This window comes from Gopherus flavomarginatus, chromosome 4 (genome assembly GCF_025201925.1).
Source record: "Gopherus flavomarginatus isolate rGopFla2 chromosome 4, rGopFla2.mat.asm, whole genome shotgun sequence".
In the NCBI taxonomy this organism is placed as follows: domain Eukaryota; kingdom Metazoa; phylum Chordata; order Testudines; family Testudinidae; genus Gopherus; species Gopherus flavomarginatus.
In genome coordinates, this window is record NC_066620.1 from 191,664,144 (window position 1) to 191,681,207 (window position 17,064).

At 40.9% G+C, this 17,064-nt stretch overlaps 1 protein-coding gene across 1 annotated transcript in view; it reads right to left on the reverse strand.

Annotated features, from left to right (window-relative positions):
- NBAS (NBAS subunit of NRZ tethering complex) overlaps positions 1–17,064 on the reverse strand; it is a 368,998-nt gene that overhangs the window by 145,853 nt on the left and 206,081 nt on the right. The window lies entirely within an intron of this gene.

Genomic DNA, 17,064 nt, shown 5'->3' on the forward strand with positions numbered 1-17,064 from the left:
TTTATGTGAGTGTGGGAAGTGTAAATACAAACACTGATAAGATCGTTAATTATAAACGAAACCAGCAAAAAAGGCTAGAGTAGACTGCTTATGTCTATACTTACGTAGTTCATAGGTTCCTCAATATTTTTAAACAGTCAGTAGGCTAGATAAGAAGTTAGAATCAGTTTGTTCTTTCTAATGCAGTGCGTTAAAAAAAGACAAATACATGACAATCTGTTGGCTTTTCAAATTCTCTCAGACACTGAGAAAGTGTGGCTACAAGCCCAATTCTCCTACTTCCTTTTATTACGTAAATCTTTCCTGATACTTTAAGACAGGTGCCTGAATAATATAGCTTTTCTCCCTGATGCTCCACCATGGGCTTGTCTAATTTACAAAATTCTGTATCATTCGAACACAACAGGAAACAATCCAGTTCGATGCCACAGTGTTAACTGCGACTTGGCACTCAGTGCAGACTGGGCTCAGCACTGTGTCAGCTACCTGTAATTAGTTATCATCAAAAACAATGCTGCAGTAGCATCTACAATCCCCATTCAGAGATAAGGGCCACACTGTACCAAGTGTCTTTAGTGATATTTCTCCTTAACATAGTAAGTAAAATCCACTTATTCGTGGATGACTATGGTGACTTCAACACAGAATTTTCAGAAGGCTTCTTGATTCTTCACTAGCTTCAAGAACTCAGCAGCTGACCTCCTAGTGATCTGCTGCATCCTTTCTATCCATCTCCTTACTCGTCACCCCCTACTAAAACTAACAACCACCATTCCTTCCAAAATAACTTTCTCAAAGTTACTTCCATTTCTATGCCCAGTGCGACCAAAATATATATATTTGCACCTGTTGATTTCCGACAGCACTGTCTTCTTCTCTCCAATAATGTTTCTAAGCTAAGCATTCGTTATCTTTTCCATACAAGTAACACAGTAGATGAACTATATTTCAAGTGTGCTGTAGCTGTAGTAGAGAATGCAGGCAGAAGCCCAGCAGCAGAGTGGGGGCTATCCTTTTATTGCACACAGTGTAGCATGTATGATTACCTACCCTGTGGGTGGGTGGCGTATGTGTGCATTTGGTGCAAGCAGCTCCTGGCCCTCAGAGACCACGTACAGGCTTTGGAGGCCAGGGTGGCAGAACTGCAGGAGCTAAGGAAGACAGAGAGGTATGTCGATGAGGCTTTCCGGGACACTGCAGAGTTGTCCCATCTCCAGTCAGACAGCCCCTGCACTGTTAAGGAGGATGAAAGACTCAGGGAAAGGCTCAAGTCAACGGGATCAGAGGGAAACCTTCCCATAGTTGGGACCCTCCTTCCAGATAATGTTGGGGTATCCTCTCGCACTGAGGTTACCTCTCCATTAGGAAAAGGCAGGTGTTAGTAATGGGAGATTTGATCATTAGAAACATAGATAGCTGGGTTTGTGATGACCAGGAGAACTGTATGGTGACTTGCCTGCCTGGTGCAAAGGTTTCGGATCTCTTGAGGTATCTAGATAGACTTATGGTTGTGGTACTTGTAGGTACCAATGACATACGGAAGGTTAGGAGAGACATCCTAGAGGCCAAATTTAGGCTGCTAGGAAAGAGACTGAAATCCAGGACCTCTATGGTGGCATTCTAAGAAATGCTTCCAGTTCCACGCGCAGGGCCAGGCAGGTAGAGCTTCAGAGTCTCAATGAGTGGATGAGACGATGGTGTAGACAGAAGGGGTTTAGATTTATTAGGAACTGAGGAAACTTTTGGGACAGGGGGAGCCTATACAGGAAGGATGGGCTCCACCTAAACCAAAGTGGATCCAGACTGCTGGCACTAAACATTAAAAAGGTTGCAGTGCAGTTTTTAAACTAAGAGATGGAGGAAAGCCAATTGCTGTAGAGGAGCACGTAGATCGGACAGAGACTTCTCTTAGAGGAGAGTCTACTGATAGAGATTCTCTAGACTTTAGTCAGGAGGAGAGGATGGAAGAGGATAAAGTATGGGCCAGATCAGACGAGAAACATTCTTATAAAAAAGAATCTGACACATCAGAAAAGGGCACAAAAATAAACAAGGACAAGTTTTTAAAGAGCTTGTACACAAATGCTAGAAGTCTAAATAATAAGAACTAGAGTGCCTCCTGTTAAAGGAGGATATTGATATAATAGGCATCACAGAAACCTAGTGGAGTGGGGACAATCAATGGGACACAATCAATCATTCTAATATATTTTGTACCCTGGAAGGACAGAACAGGTCGTGCAGGGGGGAAGGAGTGGAGTGGCGCTATATGTGAAAGAAAATGTAGAATCAAATGAAGTAAAAATCTCAAATGAATCCATATGTTCCATAGAATATCTATGGATAGTAATTCCATGCTCTAGTAAGAATATAACAGTACGGATCTATTATCAACCACCTGACGAGGACAGTGATAGTGACGATGAAATGCTAAGGAAGATTAGAGAGGTTATCATAATAAAGATGAGAGGTTATCATAATAGTGGGGGATTTCAATTATCCCCATATTGACTGAGTACATGTCATCTCAGGACAAAATACAGAGACAAAATTTCACGATACTTTTAATGACTGCTTCTTGGAGCAGCTGGTAAAGGAATTTACAAGGGGAGAGGCAATTCTCGATTTAGTCCCGAGTGGAGCGCAGAATCTGGTCCAAGAGGTAACTATAACAGGACCACTTGGAAATAGCGACCATAATATAGTAACATTTAACATTCTTGTGGTGGGAAGAACAGCTCAACAGCCCAACACTGTGGCATTTAATTTCAGAAAGGGTAACTACGAAAAAAGATGAGGTTGGTTAAACAGAAATTAAAAGGTACAGTGACTAGAGTGAAATCCCTGCAAGCTGCATGGACACTTTTCAAAGATACCATAATAGAGGCCAAACTTAAATGTATACCTGAAATTAAAAAAACACAGTAAAAGAACTAAAAAAGAGCCACCATGGCTTAACAACCATGTAAAAGAAGCAGTAAGAGATAAAAAGGTGGAAGTCAAATCCTAGTGAGGTGAATAGAAAGGAGCATAAATACTTCCAAATTAAGTGTAAAAATGTAATAAGAAAAGCCAAAAAGGAGTTTGAAGAACAGCCAGCCAAAAACTCCACTGGTAATAACAAAATGTTTTTTAAGTAATCAGAAGCAGGAAGCCAGCTAAACAATCAGTGGGACCCCTGGATGATTGAGATACAAAAGGAGCACTTAAAGACCATAAAGTCATTGTGGAGAAACTAAATTAATTCTTTGCTTCGGTCTTCATGGCTGAGGATGTTAAGGAGATTCACAAACTTGAGACATCCTTTGTAGGTGACAAATCTGAGGAATTGTCACAGATTGAAGTGTCACTAGAGGAGGTTTTGGAATTAATTGATAAACTTAACCGTAACAAGTCACCAGGACCAGATGGCATTCACTCAAGAGTTCTGAAAGAACTCAAATGTGAAATTGCGGAACTATTAACTCTGGTTTGTAACCTGTCCTTTAAATCAGCTTCTGTAACCAATGACTGGAAGATAGCTAATGTAACACCAATATTTAAAAAGGGCTCTAGAGGTGATCCCGGCAATTACAGACCAGTAAGTCTAACATCAGTACTGGGCAAATTAGTTGAAACAATAGTAAAGAATAAAATTGTCAGACACATAGAAGAACATATATTAAATTTTCAGAATGGAGAGGGGTACCTAGTGGTGTTCCCCAAGGGTCAGTCCTAGGACCAATCCTATTCAACTTATTGATAAATGATCTGGAGAAAGGGGTAAAAAGTGAAGTGGCAAAGTTTGCAGATGATACTAAACTGCTCAAGATAGTTAAGACGAAAGGAGACTGTGAAGAACTTCAAAAAGATCTCACAAAACTAAGTAATTGGGCAACAAACCATTTAATGTGGATAAATGTAATGTCATGCACATTGGAAAAAATAACCCCAACTATACATACAATATGATGGGGGCTAATTTAGCTACAACTAATCAGGAAAGAAATCTTGGAGTCATCGTAGATAGTTCTCTGAAGACGTCCATGCAGTGTCAGTCAAAAAAGTAAACAAGATGTTAGGAATCATTAAAAAAGGAATAGAGAATAGGACGGAGAATACCTTATTGCCCTTATATAAATCCACGGTACGCCTAGGGCTGGCTCCAGGGTTTTTGGTGCCCCAAGCAGCGGGGAAAGAAAAAAACAAAATAAAATAAAAGCCACGATCGCGATCAGTGGCAGCCCCACTGTGCCACTTTCTTCTTCAGTGGCAACTCGGAGGCAGGTCCTTCCCTCCAAGAGGGACTGAGGGACCCGCCACAGAACTGTTGCTGAAGAGCCTGACGTGCCACTCCTTCCCCTTGGCCACCCCAAACACCTGCTTGCTGAGTTGGTACCTGGAGCCAGCCCTGGGTATACTCGCATCTTGAATACTGCGTACAGATGTGGTCTCCATCTCAAAAAAGATACACTAATGTCATAAACATACAGCTCAGGGTAGCATAAAATCCTCTTTATCTTGTAAAGGGTTAATTCCTCTTTTACCTGTAAAGCATTAAGCTACTCAGATAACCTAGTTGGCACCTGACCAAAAGGACCAATACGGGAAGAAGATACTTTCAAATCTGTGGGGAAAGGTTTTGTCTGTGTCTTTGTTTTGTTCTCTTTGAGTCACCTAGGAACCAGGGCAGGAAAAATACATCTCCTTAAGCATATCTGGACTAAGCATCTAGTATTGCAGAAATAGTAAGTAATAGCAAAGAAATGCATTATATTATCTTTTGTTTTAGCTTGTGAATTTTCCCTGTGCTAAGAGGAAGGTTTATCACTGGTTTTGTAACTTTAAAGTTTTGCCTAGAGGGGAAATCCTCTGTGTTTTTGAATCTTTTGTTATTCTGTAAAGTACTTACCATCCTGATTCTACAGATGTGATTCTTTTACTTTTTCTTTCTTTATTATAAAGTTTGGGGGTTTTTTTTAGAATCTGATTGGGTTTTAGAGTCCTAAAACCCAAGAATCCGGTCTGTGCTCACCTGGTTACCTATCTGGTTGGTAGAGTATTCTCAAACCTCCCCAGGAAAGGGGGTGAAGAGCGTGGGGGGATATTTTGGGGAAACAGGAACTCCAAGTAGCCCTTTTCCTGAATCTTTGTCTAACTCACTTGGTGGTGGCAGCATACTGTTCAAGGACAAGGTGAATGTGTGTCATGGGAAAGTTTTTAACCTAAACTTAAATGAACTTAGAGGGTCTTTCATGTGGGTCCCCACATCTGTACCCTAGAGTTTAGAATGGGGAAGGAACCCTGACAACTGGCATTAGAAAAGTGTAGAGAAGGGCAGCTAAAATGATTACGGGTTTGGAACAGGTCTCACATGAGGAGAGATTAAAGAGGATAGGACTTTTCAGCTTGGAAAAGAAGAGACTAAGGGGGGATATGATAGAGGTATATAAAATCATGAGTGATGTGGAGAAAGTGAATAAGGAAACATTATTTACTTGTTCCCATAACATAAGAACAAGGGGCCACCAAATGAAATTAATGGGCAGAAGGTTTAGAACAAATAAAAGGAAGTTCTTCACATAGTGCAGAGTCAACCTGTGGAACTCCTTGCCTGAGGAGGTTGTGAAGGCTAGGACTATAACAGGGTTTAAAAGAAAACTAGATAAATTCATGGAGGTTAAGTCTATTAATGGCTATTAGCCAGGATGGGTAAGGAATGGTGTCCCTAGCCTCTGTTTGTCAGAAGATGGAGATGGATGGCAGGAGAGAGATCACTTGATCATTACTTGTTAGGTTCACTCCTTCTGGGACATCTGGCATTGGACACTGTCAGTAGACAAGATAATGGGCTGGATGGACCTTTGGTCTGACCCAGTATGGCCATTCTTATGTGCTTGCAAAGCCCTTGGGATAAAATGGATTACTGCTTGAGACTAAAGAGAAAAAAATTGATTTTGGGGCTACTAGCTTTGTCCACCCCTTATACATAAGGTAATCTCCAAAATTTTGTTCACTAAGCAATCACCCTCCTCTCATTCAAATCCCTCCTAAACAATCATTTTAGCAGCACAACCGACAGTTAACCTATACATATAATTCAGTTAATGGAATTGTCAAGATTTGCATATACCAAAAATGAATAACTACATGTCCTTATTTTCATCAACTATTGTTTTTTGAGACCCAACTCTCTCTATTGTTTTCCTGCCCTTTCCCTCAAATCACTCAGCCCAGTGATGGTACTTAATTACAATAAAATACATTGTACTCTAAATGCAAGGCACAGGGAAAGCCATGTCTTCCTATATTTAAATATCCACACTTAATTCAGTATTAGGTGACTGAGTTATGAACTGCAGATTGAGTTTTAGCAATCTGTGATGTTTCTTCTTTTTTGGCATGAATAGTATACCATACAGAAACACGAGACTTCCTTAACATTCTCTCTCCAATATTTGAATGAAAATACTCTTTTCTTCACCTGAATAGATCAACTTCAGACAAACCTGTGTATTAAAAGGTGTTTCTTCTCCTTCACACATGAGATTTTTGATCCCTCATATACTGAAATAGCCCCCACATGAACAAATTAGTTCTCACTAATGTCACAGGGCTTGAAAGCAATGGCTATTAAGATAATTATAGTAAGTTACTGAAACTAATCTTGCATTTCATTGTTAACTGACTTTTTCCACCTTAGTCACAATTCCCAATGTGACTTTGATTTCTTTTATTAAAAATTATGAAACATTGCCACTTTATGCTAATCTCTTTTTAAGTGAGCAATCATGTTTAAGAAAAAATATTTTTTTTGATAAATATGCTGAATTAATTCAATTCAGTGCAGTCAATCTAGGTTGTAAAAATAGTAAGTCACTTACCCCGTGCAGTCATAGGACCTTGGAGTCCAATGAGTTATTTAGACAGGAAGTGCATTTTTCACTCACAGGACTTTAATGTTATTTGATGGCAAGAAATGCCCAGTAGAGCAGGTGGCCTTGAATATTCAATAGTGCTTTTTTGTTTTACATAGGACTTTTGGATCATAATTATCCAGTAATGTAACATACAACTCAATTAAAAAAAAACACTATAGAACTATTAACTGTTAGGATCCTGTGTCCCAGTACAAAATTAGTCAATGATAATATTAGATCATGAGAAAGTTATCTGGCCTCTTTCTACTTCTGTTGAGACATACTGGCCTTAATGCCATGTTTCTCTTAACTTGTTTTAGTAATTTATATTACCCTAAATCTCACTTATATTTGTTTCCTTAATTGTTAATTATATCTTTTAAAGTAAATCTCACAATTTGCAAATATTTTATAAATTTTAAAAAAATCTAAAAAAGGTACATGAACATAAAAATTAGGAGCTCAGCTGAAATTAAATGTGTCAAAGAGAAAAGGAGGTAAGTTATGTGCAGATATTTATACATATACACCCTTAGAAGTAATTGACACAGGTATAATATTGGGCCTTCACAAAAGTGTTTTAATTAAGACATGTTTTAAAGACACAATGACAGCGCATGCTGCTCAGCCGGCAGACAATTTCAGATGTATTTCCCAGAGCTCTATTAACAGGACATCAAGATAATGGAATGTGGTATAATATTTCATTAACTCCTCATTTTAAAGAACTTAAAATAAATGGAAAGCTTTTCTGTCTCTGCATCATTCTCACTTCGGTGTTTATTCAAGCAGTGCATATTCACAGCACAAAAAGGTGGAAGGTTATTCTATTATATTAGGATGGGCGTATCATAAAGAAATACATCTCTGCATATACAAGCCTGAACAAAGAGCTTGCAATTCTCACAATTTGTGAAACTTAGATGTGCATCAAACCATGGTTTACACAGTCAACTGGTACGTTTGACTTAATTTCTGTACTTTCAATTGACAGCTCTACCACAGTTTTCTTTGTGCCTTAATAGAATAGAGCTTGTGGAAATGCAGATAGAAACTGCAGATGACAAACCCTGTAATTACCAACTCTAATAGTTGTATGTTGGGGAAGGGAGAACGAAAAAAATGTCTACAATATTGCTAAAATAAAAGATATGACAACTGAATAATATATTTTGACACGAAGTGAAGTTTATATTGTGAATAAACTTTTTTCCAACAGTGGAAAGAATATACATCAAATTGCATTCAGATAAAAATAACAAAAAAAATTAACTATGCATTTATTTTTAATATAAATTTGGATTTGATTTTGGAAAAGCCTGCGCGATTTTGTGTTTGTTTCTTTTTAATTGATTGACAGTAAAGTACTACATGACATATAGTTTGCTGTTAGACTTGAGACATTTCATAGGAATGCTGTGGGCTATTTGCATGCAGCCCGTAGTAAAGGGCTCCCAGTTACATTTCTCACACATCTTTAGGAAATGCCAAATACTTCCGCTGACTGGAGAATGGATGAGCGAGGCAGACATTTAGGGCAAGCTATAGCTCTGTCTACAACCTATGCAAAACAAAAACTGTATGCACACTCTGAACTCTCAAGCATTGGGGTTGTGGTTTGGGTAGCCCTTACTCTGCCATACAAATGAACAAAGATTAGTAGCTCCTATGTCATTTTGAAAGGTAGTTTCTAAAGTAAATATAACCTAACAGTTATATAGATGAAGCAAGATTTAGGTTATGGGAAGATTTCTGAATAGAAGTTAAGTCTGGTTCATGGAAATGATGCAATTGATAGCCTGCGTCCTTGGTTACCAAATGGCAGATTATTTGGGAAAACAAAGAGGAGGTGTTTTCTGAAACACAGACATCTACCCCTTGGCAAACTCACTTTGAGTCACGCTGAAATTAAAGACACTCACACAACAGGCTGAGAGAAAGCCACTTAGCCCAGTGGTCCCCAACCTTTTCGTCTGGCAAGGACGACTGCGGCGGTGGAGCACCCACCGAAATGCCGCAGAATTTTGGCGGCATTTCAGCAGCGACGCCACTCGATGACGCTGCTTGCCGTCGACAAGCGACGTCATCGAAAGGAGTCCCCGCAGAAATTCGGGAGTGACGCCTCACAAGGACGTCACTTGTCAACGGCATGTGGCGTCATCGAGAGACGTTCCCGCCGAAATTCGGGGGCGACACCTCTCGATGATGTCACTTGTTGGCGACAAGCGTCATCATCGAGAGGCATCCGCACCGAAATGCTGCTGAAATTCAGTGGCATTTCAGCAGGTGCTCTCCCAGGGTCCAGGATGTGGGTGCATTAAGATGCCCCTGTGGGTGCCATGGCACCCTCAGGCACCGCATTGGGGACCACTGACTTAGCCTGACCCAGACTCTCTTGAATATGTAGCTAATATTCATAACAGTAGCTTTGTGCCTGCCTAATTATGTTTTCCATAGTATGCAACTATAGGTATTTATTTACAGATACCTTATATTTTGTGATGGGGAAAATTCCTATTGACGAAACTTGGAGAGATGAGAACTAAACTCTGACCTCAGTGCAGGCAGTCTGAATTTGGGCTGTTGCCTAAATACCCAGTCAAAAGCAGAAGCTATCTGTAAATACAAACAATATCACAATATTGTGGACCAAAGTGGCATGGGGAAAGATTAACAACCTGAGGAGTACTATGCCTTGTTATGTGAGGTGGCAGCAACTCCCAAAATAGCTATAGTGGAAAGAAGTAGAGAGAAAGAGAGAGAAAATCTCTTATGCTTTGCTCCAAAGGATTTTATATACGACGCTTGATTCTGCCCTCCCTCTTGGTCAAAGAAAAGGTCTGCATGTTGATCAACAACTGGGATGTTGTGTGTAGGAAACTTGGGGACCAAAACTGTCTGGGCCAACTGGGTTGATGAGGATGACACAAGCCCTGTCCTGACGAATCTTCCATAAGATCCAAGATAGGAGTGGCAAGGGAGGGAAGGCATAGTTCTGATAGTCTGATCACGAAAGAGTGTGTCACTTTGAAAGCGATGTCTTCGGGCTCCCCTGGAACAGTATAGGTTTGTTTGAGAGGCAAACAGATCCCTTGTGGGGTTTCCCATAGAACAAAAATACTGTTCACCACTGAGTCATGTAACACTCACTTGTGGTCAATAGCAAAGTGCCAACTGAACGTGCTCAATACCACATTTTGATTCCCTAGAAAGGAAATTTGTGACAAGGTGATTCGACTGCTGATGCACAAATTCTATAAGGTGACAACTTCAGCATACAAGGGAAAATACTGAAGTGTCTGCTTCATCTGGAGATGAAGACTGTCTCATTGGTACCAGCAGAATTGCCAGATCCAGTTAATAAAACTTCCTCTTCGATGGTGTCAGAAGGAAACTCTGATTGTCCTTAGCAGGGAGCAGTGGACTGACTTCCTAGTGGATCATGTCGATGCTGAAGGGGGAGGTATGGGTACCACAGTCCCCAGTATGGTAAGTAAGATGTGTCAAAGGGTGGTTGTGCATCTCCACTGGAACCATGGGGTACCACCAGTTCTGATACAGACACTGAGATGGGAGGTTACTTCTAGACAGGTCCGAGTCCCTTGTCTAAGAAGATATTTCTCAGAATACATCAGTTCCTCAGGTGATTCAGAGCCCCTCAAGAAAGAAACGGCCTATTCTGGGTTTAACGGTGGCACCAATAGTTCTGCTGGAGGGAAACCATGGCTGGATGATGGAATGGGGGACAGACTCCTCCAATACTTTGCATCTCCTGATGTAGTCAGGATTTCTCTCATGAGGGAAGACCCTGATAGCAACAGCAATTGTGGAACGCGAGAGCAACAATGTCACCAGGTGTAACACAAAAGTCTCTGCTCTCCCTGGAGTGCATTGGTCCTGTCCATCTAAACTGATAGAAAGTGAGCACTTACAGTTTGTGGCTGAGGCTCCCAGTGGTTGTGCCTTTTGTTGGTGCAATCGGTTCCCAGTGTTTAGGCTTAGATGGTACCAGAGGTACCGTTGCCATCAAGAGTGCGGTCTGGTACTGAAAGAGTCCTTGATTTGTTGGCTTTTTTGTCAAGGCTCTGAGACTTAGGTGTTCTAAATCCTCATGGGCTGAGCAGGAATACTTGCTTGCCTTAGGCAAGGTTGTATCCAACTTCTTTAAAGTGAACTTAGAAGAGGATTCACTCTTGTATTTATGAGAATGTTCCTTGCCTTCCTGACAAGATCTCAATGGGGGATCTGTGGGAGTAGATTCCCTTGCTCATAAATTGAGCCTCGTGTTAGAAAGCACACTCCTTGCTGAATCAGGCTGATGTTCCTAGGTATGACTAGGGCAAGAGCAGCAGACACAGCATCTTGCAGCGACATGACCTTTCTTGAGGCAATACAGGCAACATTGATGATCACTGCTGAACAAGAAGGAGAGGGGGCAAGAAGCACAGACACCGGAGCCTGAAGTTCTGGACACAGTCTAATACCCGTAAACTGGATAATGAGGTGAGGAGGACGGGGTAGCTTCCCAGGACAGGGAATCTAACTAATTATAACATTTAGTTAAACTATCTCTGACAATAGCCAGCATCAGATGAATCACAGGAAAGTGCAAAAAACCCCACAGATAGATAGATATGGAACAATCTGACTCTCTCATCCTAATCCCTAACAGTTAGAGATTAGCTTAAAACCCAGAGATGTTTCACATCTCTCAGATTTGTTAGCATTAATTATTATAACTGGTTATTCTTGGTAACCAATTCCTCTTTGAATATTGCTAAATTCTGGCAGTCAGTGACATCCAGTGATTTTAACTACCTACAAAGTATTGTTCACACAGTGCTACATAACCAAGACTGCATGTCTGTCACAGAGGTCACAGACATCACAGAAGTAACAGATTTTGTGATTTTCCATGACCTTCCTGACTTTTGCAGCAGCCAGTGCAGCTGGTTCAGGGGCTGCCTGAACATTCGGGCTGCCCCTGGGCCAGCAGCAGCAGTAGTTTAGGTGTGGGAGGGGGCTCAGGGCTGAGTCAGGAGGTTAGCGCGTGGGGTGGCGCTTACCTGGAGGAGGCTCCTCGGAAGTGGCTGGCATGTCCCTACAGATCTTAAGTGGAGGGGCCAGGGGGCTCTGTGTGCTGCCTCTGCTTGCAGATCATGTCCCCACAGCTCCCAATGGCTGCGTTTCCTGGCCAATGGGAGCTGCAGAGCTGGAGCTCGTGGTGGGGGCAGCATGTGGAGCCCCGCTGGCTGTCCCTCCCCCTAGGGGCTGCAGTTACATGCCAGCCACTTCCAGGGAGCTGCACATTGCCAGCAAGAAGCCTGCCAGCCCCTTCAATCCCGTCCCCAGCACCAGCACGGGTCCCGTTTCCAGATGCCGCCTCCCGCCCACCCCTCCCACCAGTGCCAGCAGGGTCCCAAGCTGCCCACCACTGCCCACCCTCCCCCTTCCCCAATATCAGCAAGGGTCTCGGGCTACCCCTCAGCACCTGTGGTGCCCCCAGACTTCCCCCCTCCAAACACTCCCGCCCCTCAGCCCAAGTTTTAGTTAAGGGTATACAGTACAAGTCATGGACACGTCACGGGCCGTGAATTTTTGTTTACTGCCCGTGATCTGTCCATGACTTTTACTAAAAATACCCGTGACTAAAACACAGCCTTATATATAACTAACATAAGATGAAAATGTTGGTTAGTTTGCCTGGACTGGAGAGATTTGCAGTCAGGATTGGAAGGTCAGGGGTCTAAATAGATTAGTGATCAAGATAATGGCGTGAATAGTAAGGATACAAAATTTGTGGATGTCAAACTTATTCAGCTAAATTAAGACTAAAGAGGATTATGAAGATCCCACCTTTGGACAGTATCCATTCACTACCATTTTACAAATGATAATATGTATTTTAATTTTTGAAAATGCTCCTCAGTTTCTACGGTGATGGGCAGCCAATAATATGACAAAGAAAAATAAAAATATTAAAGAGAAATGACCATTTATAGCTTTTCCTCAGGTTCCAATTCAGGAGAGAAACGTCATTCTGAATATGAATTTTTGTCTTTAAGCATGTACTTAACTGCTGTCCTGAAGAGGGATGGATTTAAAATTAAATGCTTTCCAGAACTGAGGCTCAAACCTTTGGCACAAATTTTCATTAAGTATGTCAATAACACTTGCTCTCACTGAAGATTAAGTTAACAGCAAATTTCAAGATTAAAAACTACAATGTCTGATTTATCCAGGTGCAAGAATACACTGAGTTATCTTGTCCATACACTACTGTGGATGCTTCTGTTTTCTCTGATGTATCAGAATATTTATATCTAATACCAATAACATATAAATTGCTCAAAAGCAATGTTTGCAGTCACTCTTGATAAAGAGCATACACAAGGAGGCATCTGTGTGTTGCATTTTTAAGGCTACGATTTTTTACATGGAGGTCACATAGGTCATGGAATACATGACTACCACTGACCTCCGTGACTTCAGCCTATGGTGGCTGGGAGCAGTGGGGGTCTCCAGGAGCTCCCAGGCCACCACTGCAGTGGGGGGACACCAGAGCTCCAAGCCACCACAGGCAGCTCCAAGCAGTCTGTGACGTATGAGTCTCATCTAATATCGCATTGAAGAATAACAGAGCCAGAAAGAGTTAATTAACTCACACACTAACTTGACCCATGGCTGAACTTTCGAGACTTGTTAGAAAATATGTAAATGAATAGAGCTTTGAAATGCAAGTCTGCATTGTTAGAGGTAGAAGGGGAGATGTTTGCTCAAGTCTTGTGATGTAAGCAAATAAGTCTTGTCTAATGCTATGGCTTTAATTCAAAGAGCAAAAAAGGAATATTAACATTTAGGAAGAAAGTTGAGTGAAATAGTATTATTGCCTGTGTCTCTCTTTGAAGGTTGTGGTAACCTGTATCTGAACTGTTTAATGGATAAATTACCCGATGTTAATTGACAGGGTGTTTGGGAGAAGAAAAGTTAAGCCTATTGTTTACCTCAGGCTATAAGGCTGCTGGAAATGTATAAGAACCCTGAGACATGATCCTACTTCATCTCACATCTGCTTTGGGTTTCAAGAAGGGGAAACCTTAAGCCACAAGGATTGAGATCCCCAGTCATTGACTGGAGCCACCCTGAATATGGACCTTGGACTATAACCTATGGATTATTTCTAAAAGGACTTTTGGCAACTACAAGCTCACCTCTACTATGTATCTGAACCTCAAGAACTGAATTAAAGTCTGTATGTATTTTGATCTTTTAACCAACACTCGCTCTCTTTTCTTTTTTAATAAATTTTAGCTTAGTTAATAAGAATTGTCTGTAGCGTGTATTTTGAGTAAGATCTAAGTTATAATTGAACCTGGGTATGTGGCTGATTCTTTGGGATTGGAAGAACCTTTTCTTTTATATGATGAGATAAGATTTTCAGTAATCATCATCATATTTGGCGTGTGTATCTGGACGGAGGCCTGAGACTGGGCACTTTAAAGGAACTGGGTTGTTTGAACTTCTGAGTAACCTGCATGGTAATACAGAAGTTGTTTTGTGCTGGATTGGTAAATCTAAGTATTGAAATATCCACCAGCTTTGGGGGTTTGTTTGTCCCGTTTTGTTTGCAGTTCACCCTGAGTGACCTCAGCTGGCTCCCAAGGGCAGCACTGTCACACAGGCTCCCACAGCTGCCTAGCCATGGGGGGTTGTGGGGAACCCACAGCTCCCCATTTTGTAATGGATATTTTTAGTTAAAGTCATGGACAGATCAGCTTCTATGAATTTTTCTTTATTGCCCATGACCTGTATGTGACTTTTACGAAAAATATCTGGGACAAAATCTTAGCCTTACTCATTTTCAACTGATGAAACCAGTGCCATTACAAAAATGTCAGCAAACCTTTTAACAAAAAGCTGCTGGCTCATACTGAACCCAGGCAAATGATGTTGGTCAGAAAGGAGAAATGCAATACTTGGGAAGACAATGTAAGATTCAGCTTTGATTGGTCAGATACAGGTGGGGCATGTTCTCAAGGACACGCACTCATCCATCATACAAGAATAAGCACCACATTCTGCTTTATAAGAATCCCGCCTATTGATGCTGGAATAACTCTTACTGGCTCGACAGCAATCAGCACATATCTGTCCTCAGTAAAAAGGGAGTTGTTTCAAGCCTGACAAAAGTGGAGTAAATGGGAGGAGGTATTATGAAGAAAGAGACTGAGGTCAGAGGAACAGAAACATGAGGGGGAGATCTAATGAAGAGAGTAAAAGATGGAGAGGACACTTACCTTGTAAATGGAATTCTTTGAGAGGTGTGTGCCTATGGTTGCTCCATATCAAGATGGAGAACAGTACTTGAAGAAGGAGGTATATCAGAGGACTGGAAGAGAAATAGGGAAAAATAGGGGAAGAGAGTAACAGAAGGATGGAAAAGAGAGGGAGCTGAAAAAAGTGAAGGTGCAGAGGCCTCTAATTTTTTTTTAAGAGGTCTGGAGGCATCTGATTGATAATGGGGGTGTGGCAGGGTTAATTTTTCAAGGTAAACATGATTTTACCATAATTTTGTCACTTTACATGTTGCATTTGATCTTTCTAATCACAAAAAGGAAATTATCTTTATACATCACCCCCATCTTTAAAAAAAAAATCAAAACCCCCTTTTAAGTCTTAAAAAATATACTCTTTACATTAAATGAAGTCCCTGTATTTTTTTTAAAAGGTTTATCCAACGCAGATAGCTCCACCATACCACATTTTGCATTTTGTTACAACCACCTGAATTTCCATTCATCACTAACTTTTCAAAAGTTCTTTAATTTGTGGCAAAATATCAGACAGAGTTCTTGCAGAAGCTAAAAGTAGGTTTCAAGGCAGTTGTACAGTCTATCAAAACACAGCAATCTGCCTGAATTATTTTTTCCTGTTTCTCATAACTGCAGACTGAGGTACTGAGAAATGCACAAAGATTGTAGATTAGAAAAGAGGTGAACAATTGATAGTCAAGTAAAATCCAAAACCTTTAAGTACAGTGATACATTCAAACAGTTGAAGCTATTTTCTGTGTCAATTTTCTAACTTCAGATAGTCCATTCTGAACTTTTGTCATATTTAATTCCAACTTCTGAAGTACTATTTTAGAAACTATAACGATCTCTAAATCTATCATCCCTAACAGGCCCATCACCAGGTGCTGTACAGAGATTCCATGAACAAATCATTGCATATTCTACCCTAAAATGGCACCTAGACTCTCCACTTCTACATACTCCCCTCCCCACCTTCACCACCAACTTGATTGCAACCAATCTTGCTTTATGAGAAATTAACTGGCCCTTCTCTAATCGCATTACGTGGGGAAGTCCTGTGCAAAGAGAAGGGTCTTGTGCTGTGATTTAGAACTAATAATATTAACTCATCCTAATCTTCAGATGGGCAGCTGATTGTGCAGTTCAGAGACCACATCAGGAATGATTTACCAGTAACCTGAGCCATGCCCTAGAAAGTATCAAGGCTGTTGCAGAGAAGCTAAATGAAGTCTTTGCATTGGTCTTCACTACAGAGGATGTGAGGGACATCTCCACACCCAAGCCATTCTTTTTAGGGGACATATCTGAGGAAATGTTCAAGGTGCAGGGTTAATAGAGGAGCTTTTGTAATTAACTGAACAGAAATAAGTCACCAGGACCAGAACATCAAGAGTTCTGAAGGAATTCATATATGAAATTTTAGAAATACTAAGTGTGGTATTCAACCTATCACTTAAATCAGCCTCTGTACCAGATGCCTAGAGGATAGCTAATGTAATACCTATATTTTAAAAAGGCCTAGAGACAATCCATGGAATTTCAGGCCAGTATGCCTAACACCAGTACCCTACAAATTAGTTGAAACTATAGTAAAGAACAGAATTATCAGACACACAGATAAACACAATATATTTGGGAAGAGTCAACACAGTTTTTGTAAAGGGTAATCATGTCTCACTGAGCTATTAGAATTCTTTGAGGGTATATACAAACATGTGGGAAAGGGTGATCCAGTTAATATAGCTGTACTTTCAGAAAGTCTGTGACAAAGTCCCTCACTAAAGGCTCTTAAGCAAAGTAAGTAGTCACTGGATAAGAAGGAAGGTCCTCTCATGGATCAGTAACTGGTT